Source organism: Pongo pygmaeus, chromosome 20 (assembly GCF_028885625.2).
Source record: "Pongo pygmaeus isolate AG05252 chromosome 20, NHGRI_mPonPyg2-v2.0_pri, whole genome shotgun sequence".
Taxonomy (NCBI): Eukaryota; Metazoa; Chordata; class Mammalia; order Primates; family Hominidae; genus Pongo; species Pongo pygmaeus.
In genome coordinates, this window is record NC_072393.2 from 33,418,250 (window position 1) to 33,433,920 (window position 15,671).

The following is a 15,671-nucleotide window of genomic DNA, read 5'->3' on the forward strand; positions in this document are numbered from 1 at the left end:
TCCTGTTCCTCTATGTGTGAACTTTTTTTGTTGTTGTTGTTGAAATGTATCCAGTAAATCAGAAAAGGCCAAAATAATCTTCAAGAAAAATTATCTGATTTCAGAAAATTGCAGCTATCATAAGTGTGTGTGTGTGTGTGTGTGTGTGTGTGCATGAAAATCTCCATCTCCTCATTCTCAAACAAAAAAGTCAAGGTCAATTATGTGTCAATAAAGGATTTTTCAAAAATTTCATGACTTCCTAATAGCACAGTTTCAAATAGGACATTTTCCCCAGAGTGACCCAAAAGTGAACGGAGGAGGAGCCACCTCAGCTGACATGACCAGGTCCCATTGGTCTCCTCTCCCATCTTTTAATGGATCCACTTGACCGGAACCCACTGAGAGGATGCCCTAATGGCTAGAGGCTCAGGAAGGCTTGTGCCATCACTGTGATTCTCCAATTCTCTAAAAGCCTGTTTTCAGGAACGTCTAGGTGTTTGACACAGTTAAGTGTTTGCTAAAATGCAATCGTTTCAGATCAGCTGAATAGAAATTAGCAGGTGGTGACCACATTTTATAATATGATTTTTGAAGAAGTATAACTATTTGCTTTCTTCTATTTAGTTTTTTAAAAACCAACTTCCTTATGAGAAGCAGGTTTCAAAAGATATTCCACACTAAAGTTACTCATTTCTCTGGGATGCCTCTGTCTTCCTGTCACCTTTGAGCTTCTCAGTGCTGTGATTGTGTCCTGCTCCTCTTTGTACCCATCTTCCCTGGTGAGTAACAGTTGTCTGAGAAGTGTGCAGTGATTGAAGAAGAAGTAAGTGGGTGGGTGGCTCATTTCCATTTTAACCTATCTCATTAAGAGCCGCATAGTGGGAGAGAGAACAAAGCCTTTGAAGTCAGTCTGAGCCTGGGCTCTGATGCTCACTAACTGCATAACCTCTGGCTGATAACCTCGAGCCCTACCTCATAGGGCTGTTGTGAGGAGTAAATATAAGCATGCTTGTAATAGCTTTCCCTGAGTCTGCTCAGCTCCCTGGCTGCCTCCTGGCCTCCCATGTGAACCCACTGTTTATGGAGGTGACTGCAGGTCTGATCACCTAAACTAATGAAAGGAGTGATGGGGCAGATCCTAGGGAGCCACCACAGGGCAGAGAGGTGTCTGAAGAGAAGACAGTAATGCTCCTCTCTGCTTACCTTTTTTTAAGTTTCTGTCAAATGGGCCTGTTTGCGGGCGGATACAGTACCTGCCCAAGCCCCTGCCCAGTCCTGTGCTAGGTACTAGGTGCACAGTGTAGTCCCACCCATGGGTGATTCATATTTCAGCCAGCACAGCAAGCCACCATCTGGCAGTGAACACACTGGTCATGTCCCCTTGCTGGAACTAATCATGGCAGCCAGAGAGACACAAAGCCTGGCTCGTTGAACTGAAAGGAGAAGAGGAGCTCCCTCTCACACATCATGTGCTTTTACGAGAAGACAGGCATGCCTGCCGCGTGCCCCATCCAGCTCCGGGGCCCAGCTGTGTTGTGCAAAGGAAGGCTTTAGACGGAGGCTGATGAGCTGGCTTTAGATGGAGCCCCCTGGGCCGGAAGCGGCCCTGCCTCTGATCTTGAATTTGACCAACTGTGAACCAGAATGGAGAAAGGGGGATGTTCATCAATTAGCTGAAAGTAAAACTCAACTCAAACTTCAGGAGCCCAAAGTGGCGATACCTTGAGCAATCCCTTGGCATTCTTCCCATGGGTATGAACAGTGCTGTGAGGGTGGGCAATCACTCTTGAGGGGCTCTGACTGCCCTGGAAGAAAAAAAGAAGGAAATTCAAGAGCTGTGAGTACAGTCAGAAGATCCAGTGAGTTCCAAAAACACAGGAAGTTGAGATTCAGTGTAAAACAGAAGAGGACAAAGAACATCTGAATCTTTTACTCCACCGTATCAGTAAGTCCACATTTAGATCACGCTTCCTGAGAGGAGGGCTATGCCTTATATATCTTTTCTTATTTCCCCATCGAATAATTCCCAGGGCCTGGCTGAGTGGTAGTGACTGCAGTGACAGTAACAGCCATTGCTTACTGTGTACAGCTGTATGTGAGTGCTTTCTAGACATCGCCTCATTCAATCTTCTCCATAATCTAGAAGTAGGTACTATTTATCCCTACTCTGTAGATGCAGAAAGGCAGTCTCAGAATGGCAGAGTGAATGCGCCGGGGTGGGGGCTCACGCCTATAATCCTAGCACTTTGGGAGGCCGAGGCAGGTGGATCACCAGAGGACAGGAATTCGAGACCAGCCTGTCCAACATGGTGAAATCCCATCTCTACTAAAAATACAAAAAAAAAAAAAAAAAATTAGGCTGGTGTGATGGTGGGCACCTATAATCCCAGCTACTCAGGAGGTTGAGGGAGGAGAATCGCTTGAACCCAGGAGGCAGAAGTTGCAGTGAGCTGAGATCATACCACTGCACTCCAGCCTAGGCAACAGAGTGAGACTCTGTCTCAAAAGGAAAAAAAAAAAAAAAAAAAGAATAGCAGAGTGAATGGCTCAAGATTACACAGCCAGGAAGAAGCAGAGCCAGCTTCTTCCCAGTCTAGCTCTAGTGACTGAGTCTCTGCCCTCACTCACCATTCTGCCACCTTTGACGTAACTAACCACCTACCATCTCTGACATGACCTCCCCTTCTCTGTGCAGCCTTAAATGATGTCTGCTTCATTTCCAGTGGGTGTGGCCTCCAGAAAAGGAAACTGGAAAGAACGTGGAACTCTCAACAAGGAAAGCAATGAAGCTGCCTTGCTTAAGGAGGAAAGGATGGTGGTGACCAAGTTTCCAACCTTTCTGGGTGGGACAAGGGCAGAGAGGAGCACCCAGGACCCTTCACTCATGTGACCAGCCTGATGCAGAGCAAATGGGGCTGCTTAAGGGCACAGCTCTTCTCCCTGCCGAGGCAAACTCATTGTGGAAGGGGCTGTTTCCAAGCACCTATGATGTTAATTCAAAACCACTATACTATAATAATTTATTTCATTTTCATGGGTGCAGTAATTATTGCACTAGAGATAATGGGGCCCACACTAGAAAGCAGAAACAATTGCCCTGGTTTAAGAGCTTATTAATGAACAATACAGCCATAGTCATTTAAGGCACAGGAAGGAAACATGGCTGCTAGTGACTGGTGGGTTGGTCACTAGATTTAATTTTGTTATTGAGTCAGTAAAGGCAGGAAGAAAATACTTCTCAAGTGGGAGGGAAGGAAATTACAAATTGGATGAAAATAAATCACCTTTTGAGCTTTTGAGTCTTTCCAATTGAGGCTTGGTTAATGTAGGTGACAGCCCTTTCTGCCTGTGACTTGGCACATGGTTATTGGGAGCCATTTGTAACACTCCCATTCTGTCTGTAAAAAGACATTTTAATTGAAAAATTATTTGCCCATAAAATTATTATCATCAATTTACAGTCCACCAAAGGGCTGCATTACGACCATAGAACAATTTGTAGTGGATTCATTTTACTCACTAAATCACTTTACATTATACTGTGAACAGAATGATCAAAGCAAGTTAGCATTTTGTTGGCAAAGTAATTACATTATTATGCATTTCACCCACAAAGATACTTCTACTGCTGAGTCCATTTGTCTTGTTGACAGAATATCTATATGCATTGGACAGAATGCATTTTATTTGGTTGATGCAATTAATTTTATTCACCAGACACTTTTAAACCTAAGCTAAAATTTTTTTGTCACAGAAATAGATTTGACTGGGGAACAAAATTAATCTTGCCTACATGATTTGTGCTCAGAAAGTTTCTTCCAATAACTGTGCAAATTTGCAAACAAGTAAACAGGGAGAAAATAACAAGCAAGAGCAAAACAAAAGCCTCAAAAAGCAATGTTCCTCCTGGGTCTGTTTTTTAAAGTCTTCTATGTACCCAGGCAGGATAAAAATCCAAAGACACCTTGAACAGGTGGAGCAGAAGATGGTGATGAAAAGACAGGGGCTTCTCCACCCTGAACAATTTGGCTGGGAAAATAGTGAGCACAGATTAATCTTTTAAAAGGACCCCACACAATTGCTTGAGAAGCGCCTCAGCTAATGTCTTTTTGTCACCAACTTTTTATCCTAGTGGTAGAAATGGCTTTGGACTTTCCTGGGGCCAGTGCCAGGCTCTGAGTGTAGTCAGGCTTGTGAGGCAGAAGTGAAGATCTCAGGCACCCCAACTGTGTCCCATACAAGATGCCTAAATCGGTTGTCTAAAACCAAACATGAGAAGCAGAAAATGGCTTGTCTTGCACAGTGGGCATTGGGCCCACCTGTTTGCCGCTGGAAGTCCCAGGCTTCGAACTGCAGTCCCATCCTCGCAAGAGGCCCAGGACCTCAGTCATCACCAGAGGGCGGGAAACCACATCTCACTCTCCCTGAAGCCCCCACAGCACAGGGCTTAGCATGTGCAGGTCATTCTGGAAAGACTTCGAGATTCATTCCCTCATTCTTCAACTCCTATTTTCTGAGCACCTACTCTGTGCCCTAAAAAGTTCAGCAGTGAGCAGAACCCTGCTCTGAGCAGGCTGACCACCTGCTGGAGAAGTCAGACAGGTGAAGAGGAAATTAAGACACAGACCGTATGGGGAGGAGGTTCCTTATGGTGAGGGAACAGTTCTGTATCTTGATTGTGGTGATGTCTAGACCAATCTCCATACAGGTGACAAAATTTCCTAGAACTGTGCACAAAAACATGCACACACACACAAAAAAGAGTCCATGTAAAAACTGGTGAAATCTGAATAGACCAGATCAGTTGTTAGAGTCCAGGAGTTTGAGGCGGCAATGAGTTGTGATTGTGCAACTGCACTCTGGTCTGGGCCACAGAGCAAGACCCTGTCTCTAAAATTAAAAACAAATTCCAAATTGTAAACAAAAACTGGACAAATCAGCAACTTATTTGTCCATCATAGTCTAGTAGTTAAGCACATTGTGCCAATGCCAAGTTCCTGATTTTCATAATGCACTACAGTTATATAAAATATTGCCATAGGTGGAGGCTGGGAGATGGGTATAACTCTCTGCACTTGTTTTGCAACTGCTCTGATCTATAACTATTTCCTAATAAATGGTTTAAAGAAACACCGATGTGCGAAGCACTGATGGAAAATGCAGGAGGCTGCAGAAGTCCAAAGAAATGCTGGATTCTTGGGGGCAGCAGGGAAGGTTTCCTGGAAAAACTCATATCTTCCCAAAGGCAACCCAGTTAAGTGCCCAGAGGGGTCAGCAGGAGGGGAAAAGTGAAGCTGAGAGTGACAGGCAGTAGGAATGGAGGTAACTGTAGCACAGACCCAGTCCCAAGACATTCAGATTCAAATTGTATTTAAATGCTGGAGAGTTTTGGCTAAGCTGAAATTTAAAAGAGACTTAGGACCCCTAAAGGGGAAGATTGGCTGAGAGGAAAAATAATCCTTCAGGTCTGTGGAGTGTTGGAAGGACACGCTGGAGGCCCCTCCTTTGTAGTCACGTGGTTAGCAGCCACCTGCAAGCTGAAACATGTGGGCTGGAGGGGCTGCAGCAGTGACATGTCTCCGCAGGCCTGGCTGCGCTTTCTGGTTCACTGGCTACACACAGCTCCATGGCACCCATGTCTCTGCACATTTTCCCCATAGAACACATGTATCTTATTCTCCCAGGATTCTGCCAGGTAGCTCTGGGCTTCATCAAGACAACCGCCGCCTGCTGCCGCACATCAAGACAACTGCCACCTGCTGCCACACACTCCTGCACATCACAGTGGTGAAATATGGGGCCCATAGGCAAGGTGGAGGGATGAGTAGTTTGGCTGGAGAGGCTTTATTCCACCAAGCCCCCACTCTTATCCATCCATCTAAATCATATAACTCAGGCTATCAACACTCCATGAAACAACCACTCCAAACTTCCTGCTCCAGGAGTTTTTATTATGAAGACCATCCAAGCCTAAGCAACAAGCAAAACCCTGTTTCTACAAAAAAAAGAAAAAGAAAAAAGAAAATAAATTGAAAAATTGTTCTGGCATGATGGCATGTGCCTACAGTCATGACTGCTTGGGAGACTGAGATAGGAGAATTGCTTGAGCTCAGTAGTTCAAGGCTGCAATGAGTTGTGATTGTGCAACTGCACTTCAGTCTGGGCAACAAAGAAAAACACTGTCTCTAAAATAATAAATAAATAAATAAAAGTCCAAGTGTAAACAAAAACTCAACAAATCAGCAACTTACTTGTACATTGTAAAAACATCACGGCTGAACACTTACAAGGTCCACTGGGAAAGAGACACAGGGTCTGCAGTCCCAGATACAATAAGAAAAGTGACTACTGTCTGACACTGAGCTTTATACAGATTCCCATGGAGTGCACACAGCAACCCTGTGGAGGCTGATGCTGTATCATCATGATGCACATTTTACAGATCAGTGCATACAGAAAAAGGTTAGATAACTTGCCCAAGAGTGTGCAGTCAGTATGTGCTGGGACCAGGACCCAAATGCAGGCTGTTCTGTTTTCTCTTCCACTCAAGCACCAGCTCCTCCACTGTTTCCATGAGCATCTCCACTCACCTTGCACAAGATTGACGCCTTTCCAGCTCCCCAGACTGGAACTAAGGAAGCTTGGAGTAGCTGAGGACCCTTCCCTGCAACCCCTCCAGACACACCTCCTGACCTTTATGATACACCTGGAAGAGAGAGGCATCCTCTGAAATCCCTTGGACCAAGGGCAAGATCCTTCAGTAGCCCTTGGTCTTTCTTGAGATACAGGGAAGCTTTGTAAGATTCCTATTAATGAAATATTTAGGTGATACTTCTCTCACTTCAGAAAACAAATGAGAAAAGGAGTTTTGCTTATAGTACATTAACTTACTTTAAATTACTGGAAGCCATTTGTAGATAACTTCCTGGAAAATTTGAATATGGATAAGGATATGTTACTCATCAGCCTGACACTTTCATAAAATACCCTCCAAATAGAACAGCAGCAAGGAAAGGAGCATATGTTTTCATCTCCAATATGGGCATTCTATGAAATGTAAGCACTGTATCATTACTGATCCCTGAAAAACTGGGTCATAATGAGTCTTGAACTTAGAAAATCAAAAATTAGGTTCTAAAAAAAAGTATGCTCCTCTCACCCTATCTCTATCACTGAAAAGTAAAAAGATAAATTTCAAAAGCCAAAACACATGACCCAAACTCTTAAGCATTCTGTGAGTCTAATTAGATGTGCTGTTGTCTTGATTTTTGTGGAAATAAAAGCAGCCATCGCAGAAAGAATTGAACGGTTATATTATTTGTGAAAATAGATTTATATAAAGTTAGTAATTAAGGCTTTGTGACATCAAGTCATCTGGTCAATGCATTCAAAGGCCCAGTCAATCACCCACATGTTGGACAGATGAGACAACAATGGCAAAGACTTTCTTCAAAAGTCACCGCTAGAGGGGGCTCTAGAGACATCCACGCTTGCTACCCATCAGGATCATCTGGAGTGCATGTTAAAAACAAGACACCTGACAGCCATCCTCCAAAATTCTGGTTCAGTCACCTTAGGGCGTAACCAAGGAACTGGCATTTTCATGGAGCACCCAGCTCATGCACGTGCAGACATCGCTGAGCCTGCGAACTACTCTCCTATGTAGCTAGTCAGTCTACAAAGAGGAAGCTACACTGGAACACCCACCATAGAGCTGTTTGCCCAAGTCCTATCATATCCGGGGACAGATTCCTTGATGGCTAACCCTGTCCTAACACACCCTGTCCACTCCATCTATTTTAAATTGTTACTGTTTTTGAGTCTATCATTATTAAAGGATTTAAGTTTTTATATTATTTTAGTACTTTGCATTTGAATGATCTTTTCTACAGCCTCTCATCTTTAAAAAGAGATAAAAATACTGCCTATGTTGTAATCTGTAGATAAGAATGAGTGAGGTAGCCCAGGTGGAGTTTTGCATAGGCTTGGGACATAATGTGTGTTTAATAAATGTTGGCTATTATGGTGTCATTCTTGCCTGTGACCCATCATATATAAGGAGGAATGAATTGTCATCATTGCAGTGGAATACATTTTGGCTGCCTAGGTTAGATAAACTGTTTAACTGTGTGCAATGTCCAGAGATTATAATTTCTGCTATATGGAGGGCTGCTGGGAACCAGAGGGTATGATTGATTTGAACTTTATGTTAGAGACTTTGGTTCCAAGTTCCAATCCCCAACCCTCCTGGCCACCCACAAAGAGTCAAGAAAATATCCAAGCATATTTCCAACATTTATTGGAAACATTTATTTTAAATGTATTTATGATAGCCAAAAATTGGAAACAATCCAAGAGAATAAACTTCGTATATTTATACAATGGAATATGACACAGAAATTAAAAATAATAAACTGTTAATAAACATAATAACATGGATAAATCACACAGACATTTTTCTCACAGATGAACACAATAAGCCAGGCTCAAAAGACTATATAATGTATGAGGGTATAATTCAGGACAGTGGCTACTTCTGGGAGATGTTAACTGAGAAGAGGCAAAAGGAACTCTTCTGGGGGGCTGGAAATGCTCTATGTCTTGTCTGGGTGATGATTTTAGATGTAAAAATTAATTGAGCTGTACATTTAAAATTAGTGCACTTTACAAAGTTTACTGCATGCATTACACCTTAATTAAAATTTTTTTTAAAGCATAAGATGCATCTTAATGCTAGTTTCAAGTGAGATTTCACACCTTTTTAAACTCATCTGTGTGTAAACACAGCTTCTCTTTTACATGAGGGTGGCCCCAAGTGGATGGTGGGAACAATGCAGAATGAGAAAACTTTTTTCTCTTTGTCCCTCAATTTCTTATTCTCTCTTCTCTCAGTATTTCTAGCTTCTTTTAAAGCACCAAATGATTATTCTGTGATCGTTAATCAGATTGTCCCACTGGCTGATTTATCTGACAAAGCAGTTATTTCTAAACACCTAAACTCAATCTATCCCTTTCCGATGCTAGCCCATTACTCCTCCTCTCCGCACCACTGTCCTGCATACAAGATAAATCGCTCTCAGCTTAGGGTTGAATGCAGTTTCCATCTAGAAGCCAATTAGGGAATTGCATTTGTTTAGTCTCCCAACAACCCAGATCGATGGCAGACCCTTTGATGACTTGTGAAATAACCCAAGTAATGGGCTTGACAATGTAGCCTCAGGAAAGATTTTCAGCTGAAGTTGAGAGAAGCAGTAAAAGTCTCCTTTTATTCACCACCAAGCTCTGTCCCTCTTGACTTTATTCAAACCTTGCTTCATCTTAGGCTTTTCTGGAAGAGATATTCTGGGTTTCACTCTTAAAATCTACCAGCTAAAACAGAGGGAAGGCCCACCTAATTAGCTGCCTCTATAATGGATTTCATTAATTCTCTCACTTAATCATTCACCAAAAAAATCATCTTTAGAGCACCCGTTATGCTCAGCAGACAGCAGAAAACAAAACCGAGTCTCTGACCTCATGGAACATATATTCTAGCTGGAGAGACATAAAATAAATGAGGTAATTTTACAGAATAACAAATTACATGAGTAAATAAAATGAGAAAGTATGAACAAGAATGCCCAGGAAAGTAGAGACACTTTATATAGGACTGCCAGAGAAGCCCTCTCTGAGGATACAACACTTGAGCAGAGACCTGAATGATGAGACACAGTCAGTTATGCACATGCTGGGAAAATCATCCCAAGCAAAAGAATAATCACTTTCAGGGGTCCAAACACTCTGTGTGAGTTCTAGAAACAGAGGGAAGGGGAAACCTTAAAGCAAACCCTAACTTTGTCCCACTGCCTGGTCTCTCTACAAGGACTGCCTCCTCCTTTGCTATTCAGCAGGGGCCCTTCCTAGTGCCATGGCACTGGCTCTTTCTGAAAAAATGCCAACGAAAATATCAGCAACCATCATGATTCATTTTCCAAAGTACTGTTGGGGTAACCCAACTCCCTTGTTCCAACTGAGGCTGAACTGAGATTCCTGAAGCTCTGGGAGACCAACAGCAAGACTCCAATTAGGCGTGACCATGTTCAACATAAAAAGAGCTGTCCCTGGGAAGGAGGTGCTGATGGAGACAAGCTCAAAGGCTGCAGCAAAGACAGCAGTGCAGATCGATAAACACAGCACAAATTAGGATTTCATTTTCAACTCTTTTGTCAAGACTAATTGCATGCTCACTTTGAGTAAGATGCCCTTTCTGTTCAGAAGCATTACTGTCCAGGAGAAGGTAACACGCTGGGGCTTCGAACTGGCATTTCACATAATGAGGATTTTGCAGTTCAAACAACCACTGAATATTTTATTCTGGAAATCGAAGCTGTTAATCAACTAAAAGTCCTCATCCTGAGCTGTGAACATGGGCACACATTAAGCAAGCATTTGGTGGCATCACTCATTCAATTTCTGTCTTTTCTTCCCAGTTCTCAGGTACCACAGATGATAACAGCCACTGGATCCCTCAAGCACATGGAAATTCCCAGAACTTCACAGATGCTCACAGATGCTCACAGATGCATCCCGTGAACTTGACCTTTGAATAATGGGATGAGCAGGTACAAAGGAGACAGAAGCACCAGGCTGGATTCTTAAAGAATTCCAGGAAGAGAAAGAGGCACTAGAAGTCATGGCAGACAGCATAGAGCAGAGGTTAAGTGTACAGACCTGAGGACCAGATTCAATTTCCACCCCTCAAGAGCAACTTGGCCTTACTTAAGTCACATTGTATCTCTAAGTCAGCTTCCTGATCTGTGAAGAAGCCAGACACAGAAAGAAAAATACTGCTTGATCTCACTTATATTATGGAATTTCAAGAAGTCAAACTCACAGAAACAGAGAGCAGACAGTGGTTGCCAGGGACTGAAGGGGAAAATAGGGAGAAGTTGGTCAAATGGCATAAACCATCAGTTATGAGAATAATGGTGACTATAGTTAATAATATTGCATGGTTTACTTGAGATTTAAGAGAGATCTTAAGTGTCTCTCCACAAGAAAGGTAACTAAATGGTTTACTTCACTTAGCACAGTCTTCTTGGGGTTCATCCGTGTTATCACATGTGGCAGGATTTCCTTCTTGTATGGCTGAATAATATTCCATTGTATATAAATACCACATTCCCTATATCAATTCACCCATTGCTAGACACTTAGGTTGTTGATTCCATAATGTGGCCATAGTGAATGATGCTGCAATGGCCATGGGAGTGCAGATATATATCTTTGATTTGTTTCTTTTGGATGTATACCCAGAAGTGGGATTGCAGATCATATGGTAGTTCTATTTTTTAGGAACTTCCATACTGTTTTCCATAATAGCTGTACAAATGTACATTCCCATGATCAGTGCGCAAGCATCCCCTTTTCTCCACATGCTTGCCACACATCCTTCTTATCTTTTGTCTTTTTGGTAACAGCCAACTCACCAGGTGTGAGGTGATATTTCATTGTGGTTTTTGATTTGCTTTTCCCTGATGGTTAATGATATTGGGTACCTTTTCTTGTACTTGTTGGTCACTTGTATGTCTTCCTTAGAAAAATGTCTATTCAGGTCATTTGCCCATTTTTAAGTCAGATTTGTTTGGTTGGTAGGTTGCTATTGAGTTGTATGTGTTTCCAATATATTTTGGATATTAACCCTTTATCAAACATATGTTTTACTTTTGTCTCTCAGATGAGGCATCCAGCCTAGCTGTGTGGCAGAGCCTAGCTGTGTCAGCAGGTATTGAAGCCTCAGGGACGAATGAGAGAAACTGGTAAAAGAATGGAGAAGAAGAGATGAGAGAAACAGGCCAGGACTTAATTCAGAGAAATTCAACATTAGAGGTTCAATTTGATATTTAATGAATATTGTTTGTGTGCAAAGTTTAAATGTCACTGTACAAATTATTTTATCACAACTATTTCATGCATCTTGCTATTTAAACTGTCCAACACTTTTTGGCTACAAATATATTTAAACATGAATATCTGAATGTCTGAAATATCTAGATAACTTCTGGCATCCACACCTTTCATAATGACCATGAATTCTCTTACACTCTTCCAGGAAGTAGCAAACAGATGTGTTGCTCAGTGTGACACAAGAGACCATAGGAATGAGGCTGAGAGGAAGGTCTCTGCCTCCATCCTGGGAGGTATCATTTTCAGAGGGACCCCACTGACCAGATGGTGGGATGTTCATCTCTGTCTAAATGGACACCCCAGGTGTGCAGCTCAGTTTGATAAACCTTGAAACCTAGTACAGGTCAGAGCCTGTGGCTCTCCCCTCATTTACTGCTCTCCTTACCACCAAGTCCCTACCTGTCTCAGATGCTCACACCATCTGGTTTCTGGAGGTTCCTGTAAGGAAGGCCATCTGCTTCTTGTTACTATGTCATTAGAACAATTATGACAAAGGTGAAACATGAACTTGCATGAATCAGGCCTCTCTGGCTCAGCTTCCCCATGGAGAAATATATACTGTATTTATGGTAGTTTTTCATGGCAAACCTCTATCTCCAAGCTCCTAACTCTTGAACAGCTGGAAAATAACTAAGAAACTTCAAAAATTCAATAAATGTCAGAGTAGGACCTAGAGCAGGAGGGACGAGGAGCTACGTGGGATCAAAGAGGTTCATGTTACCCATTCATAGCCTAGAATGAGGCAATCAACTAAAAAAAAATAGAATTGCAAATGGAAGACCTTTAAGCATCAATTAGGCAGGGATTTGAGATTAAGTATATTATTTAGGGCTGGGCAAGGTGGCTCATGCCTGTAATCCCAGCACTTTGGGGGGCCAAAGCAGGAAGATCCCTTGATCCCAGGATTCAAGATCAGCCTGGGCAACACAGTAAGACCCCATCTCTATAATAATAGTATTGTAGAGATAGTAAAACCCCATCTCTACAACTAATAATAACAATAATAATAAATTAGACAGGCATGGTGGTGCATGCCTGTATCCAAGCCACTGGAAAGGCTGAGGTGGGAGGGTCTCTTGAGCACAGGAGTTTAAGGCTGCAGTGAACTGTGATTGTGCCACTGCACTCCAGCCTGGGCAACAGAGTGAAACTCTGTCTCAGCAAAACAAAACAAAACATTTAATGTCATTAATCCTAACATTCAGAGACCACCAACACTCAAATAAAGTTGGGCTCACACGCAAAGACCACCTCTCCAAGAACTGGGCATAAGATGCATGGAGGAGCCACCCTCCCTGCCCATCTCTCCTGGAACCAGCAGTTTGGAATACAGAAGGGGAAATGCTAGAATAGACAGCTCACCTTTATTTCTTACATACTTATGATTTACAAGACTTCTCTTACCATTCAAGAGGCCTCAGTGCATTCATTCTACATTGGAGTAGAATAATACACAAAGAGATTTGCACAAACATTTTGCTAGCATGGCAGCCCTTCCTCCCCCATCAATTTAGTTTGAGACCAAACACTAAAATACCCCAGCACCCAGAAGCAACCTGCTTGACAGGGGAGAAAGATTTGATACAAGGTGTTTTCTTTTATAAGAGATGGGTAATCAAATCAGGCCTGAATTATCTAGATTTCATGCATTTTAGCATAAAATTAATTAGTTTGGAGAATTACGCAGCAGATAAATGCACCAAACAGCTAGGCCTCCCTAATTGCATGTTTACATTTTTACATCCAGCTTTTTTCATTATCCCAAGGAGCTGCCTGTAGCATGACATTCCCATTAAGGAGGAGGAACCCACAATATAATTTCATTTTTGTGTCTGCAGAGCTCCCGATAAACTGACAGTGGCTTCCAAGCTCTCCAAATACATTTTATTTTCATTAAATGGCTAATCTAAAACCAATCAACCAAGACATATATAGAATGTCTGCACAGAATAAGAATGTGTAGCTTCTCCAGAAAGCATGTTAAAACAAATCCACAGCAATCATTCAGGCAGACAGTACCTGATAAAGGGAATCTGACTGCTGCAGTAGACACCACAGCATGGGTACAGTAATGATGGACAGACTGTAAGTTGGGACCTGTCTCGCCAATATGGCGGCGTTAGAAACACAGGTGTTGTGATTACATTGAATTATTCAGTGCAAATAGTCCACATATGGAGAAGATTCACAGTCCTGGAAGTATGAATCAAACCTCATCACCTAACACAGACCAGCTACTGCTGTTCCTGAATGAACCCAGGCTAAATCTATGGAAGAAATCAGTAATGAGAAGTGAGACATCAAACTGGGTATTGGTGGTGTGAATTGGTAATTGGTTATATCAACACAAAGACCACATGAACAACCATGCTTAGTGACAAGTTTCCAATGATAACTTGTTGTCAGCCATCATTTACAAATGGAATTAGATTGTTCCCTTTGAGGCGCAAGTGAAACTCTTTGCTCTCAGGGGCTGTGTGCTAGTGAATGGACCTAGCACCCTGACATGGCAGAAGCAAGCACAGGGGACAAAATGACCCCATTTCCCACCTAATGGGGCAGCTGTGTTCTGCTTCTCTCAGCTGTGCCCAGTATGAGACCCAGAATTTCTGGAAATACTCTTGTATTCATGCCAGGAATGGAGGCATTTACTCCATTTCCAAAATTTCTTAGCCCTGAGTAAAAATGCATCTACAAAGTCAAGCCCATCCACCCTTTTCATGACTGTGTTAACAAAACAGGCACGTTTATGGAGCACTTATTCTCTCTGGGAGTGAGTTGTCCCTGGGCAGATCACCCAAGAAGAAGGACGAAGGAAGGGCCTGTCTCCCTCATCACGCTAACAGGCCTACACACCATTCTACTTGGCTTGAGACCCAGCCAACTTCTTTGCTCTTCCTGGCTGTTTTCAGATATAATAAAATCAAAAGAAACCTCAGTGGAACAATTAACTCTCTGAATATACGAAATGCTCTAGGGGAAGCCAGATTTTATACACAAGTCTTCTCTGCATAGGTCACACTCTCCTGGATTTGGTGCTTCAATATTTGGAAGGAATTATTTATGCTCTGAAATGAAGCTAATGCATGTTATAAACAAAATCTGAATGCACTTTTCTTCCTGTTGTTGGTAGCCTGTGCACCTCTCAGGAGCCAAGGAAGCCTCTTGGCTGAGCTAAGGACAGGCAGGCCTGTGGATGAAACAAGTGGCACACTCACTCCGTAACCTGAGATGCCTTGGTTTGAGACATGTGAGATGTTAGCTGACTTATACATCAGCTTTTGCTGCCTAAAAAAGTGGCCTCAAACTTACTGGCTTAAAAACAACACGCCTTTATTATTTCTCATGACTCTGTGGTCAGCTGGATGGTTCTGGTCCGGATTAGGTTGGCTGATCTCTGTGGGACAATCTCATTGGCAGTGGGTCCGTAACAGCTGGATCATTTAGGATGGCCTCACACAAACAGTTGGCAGGCTGGAGGCCATTTCCCCTCCTTGTGGCCTCTTGTCCTCAACAGACGAGCTCAGGCTCATTCACGCAGTGACCTTAGGGTTCTAACAGCAGCAAGAGAGTGAGCTGCAATGACAAGTGCTTCTCAAGTCTCTACTTATGTGATTTTCAGCTGATATCCTATGGCCAACAACAAGCTATGTAATTTGTGGCCATTTTTGTGATTTACCATAGACAATTCTAAGATCACCTGCTTAGAATTAAAGAGAATCAGCTGATTTAAACATGAAATA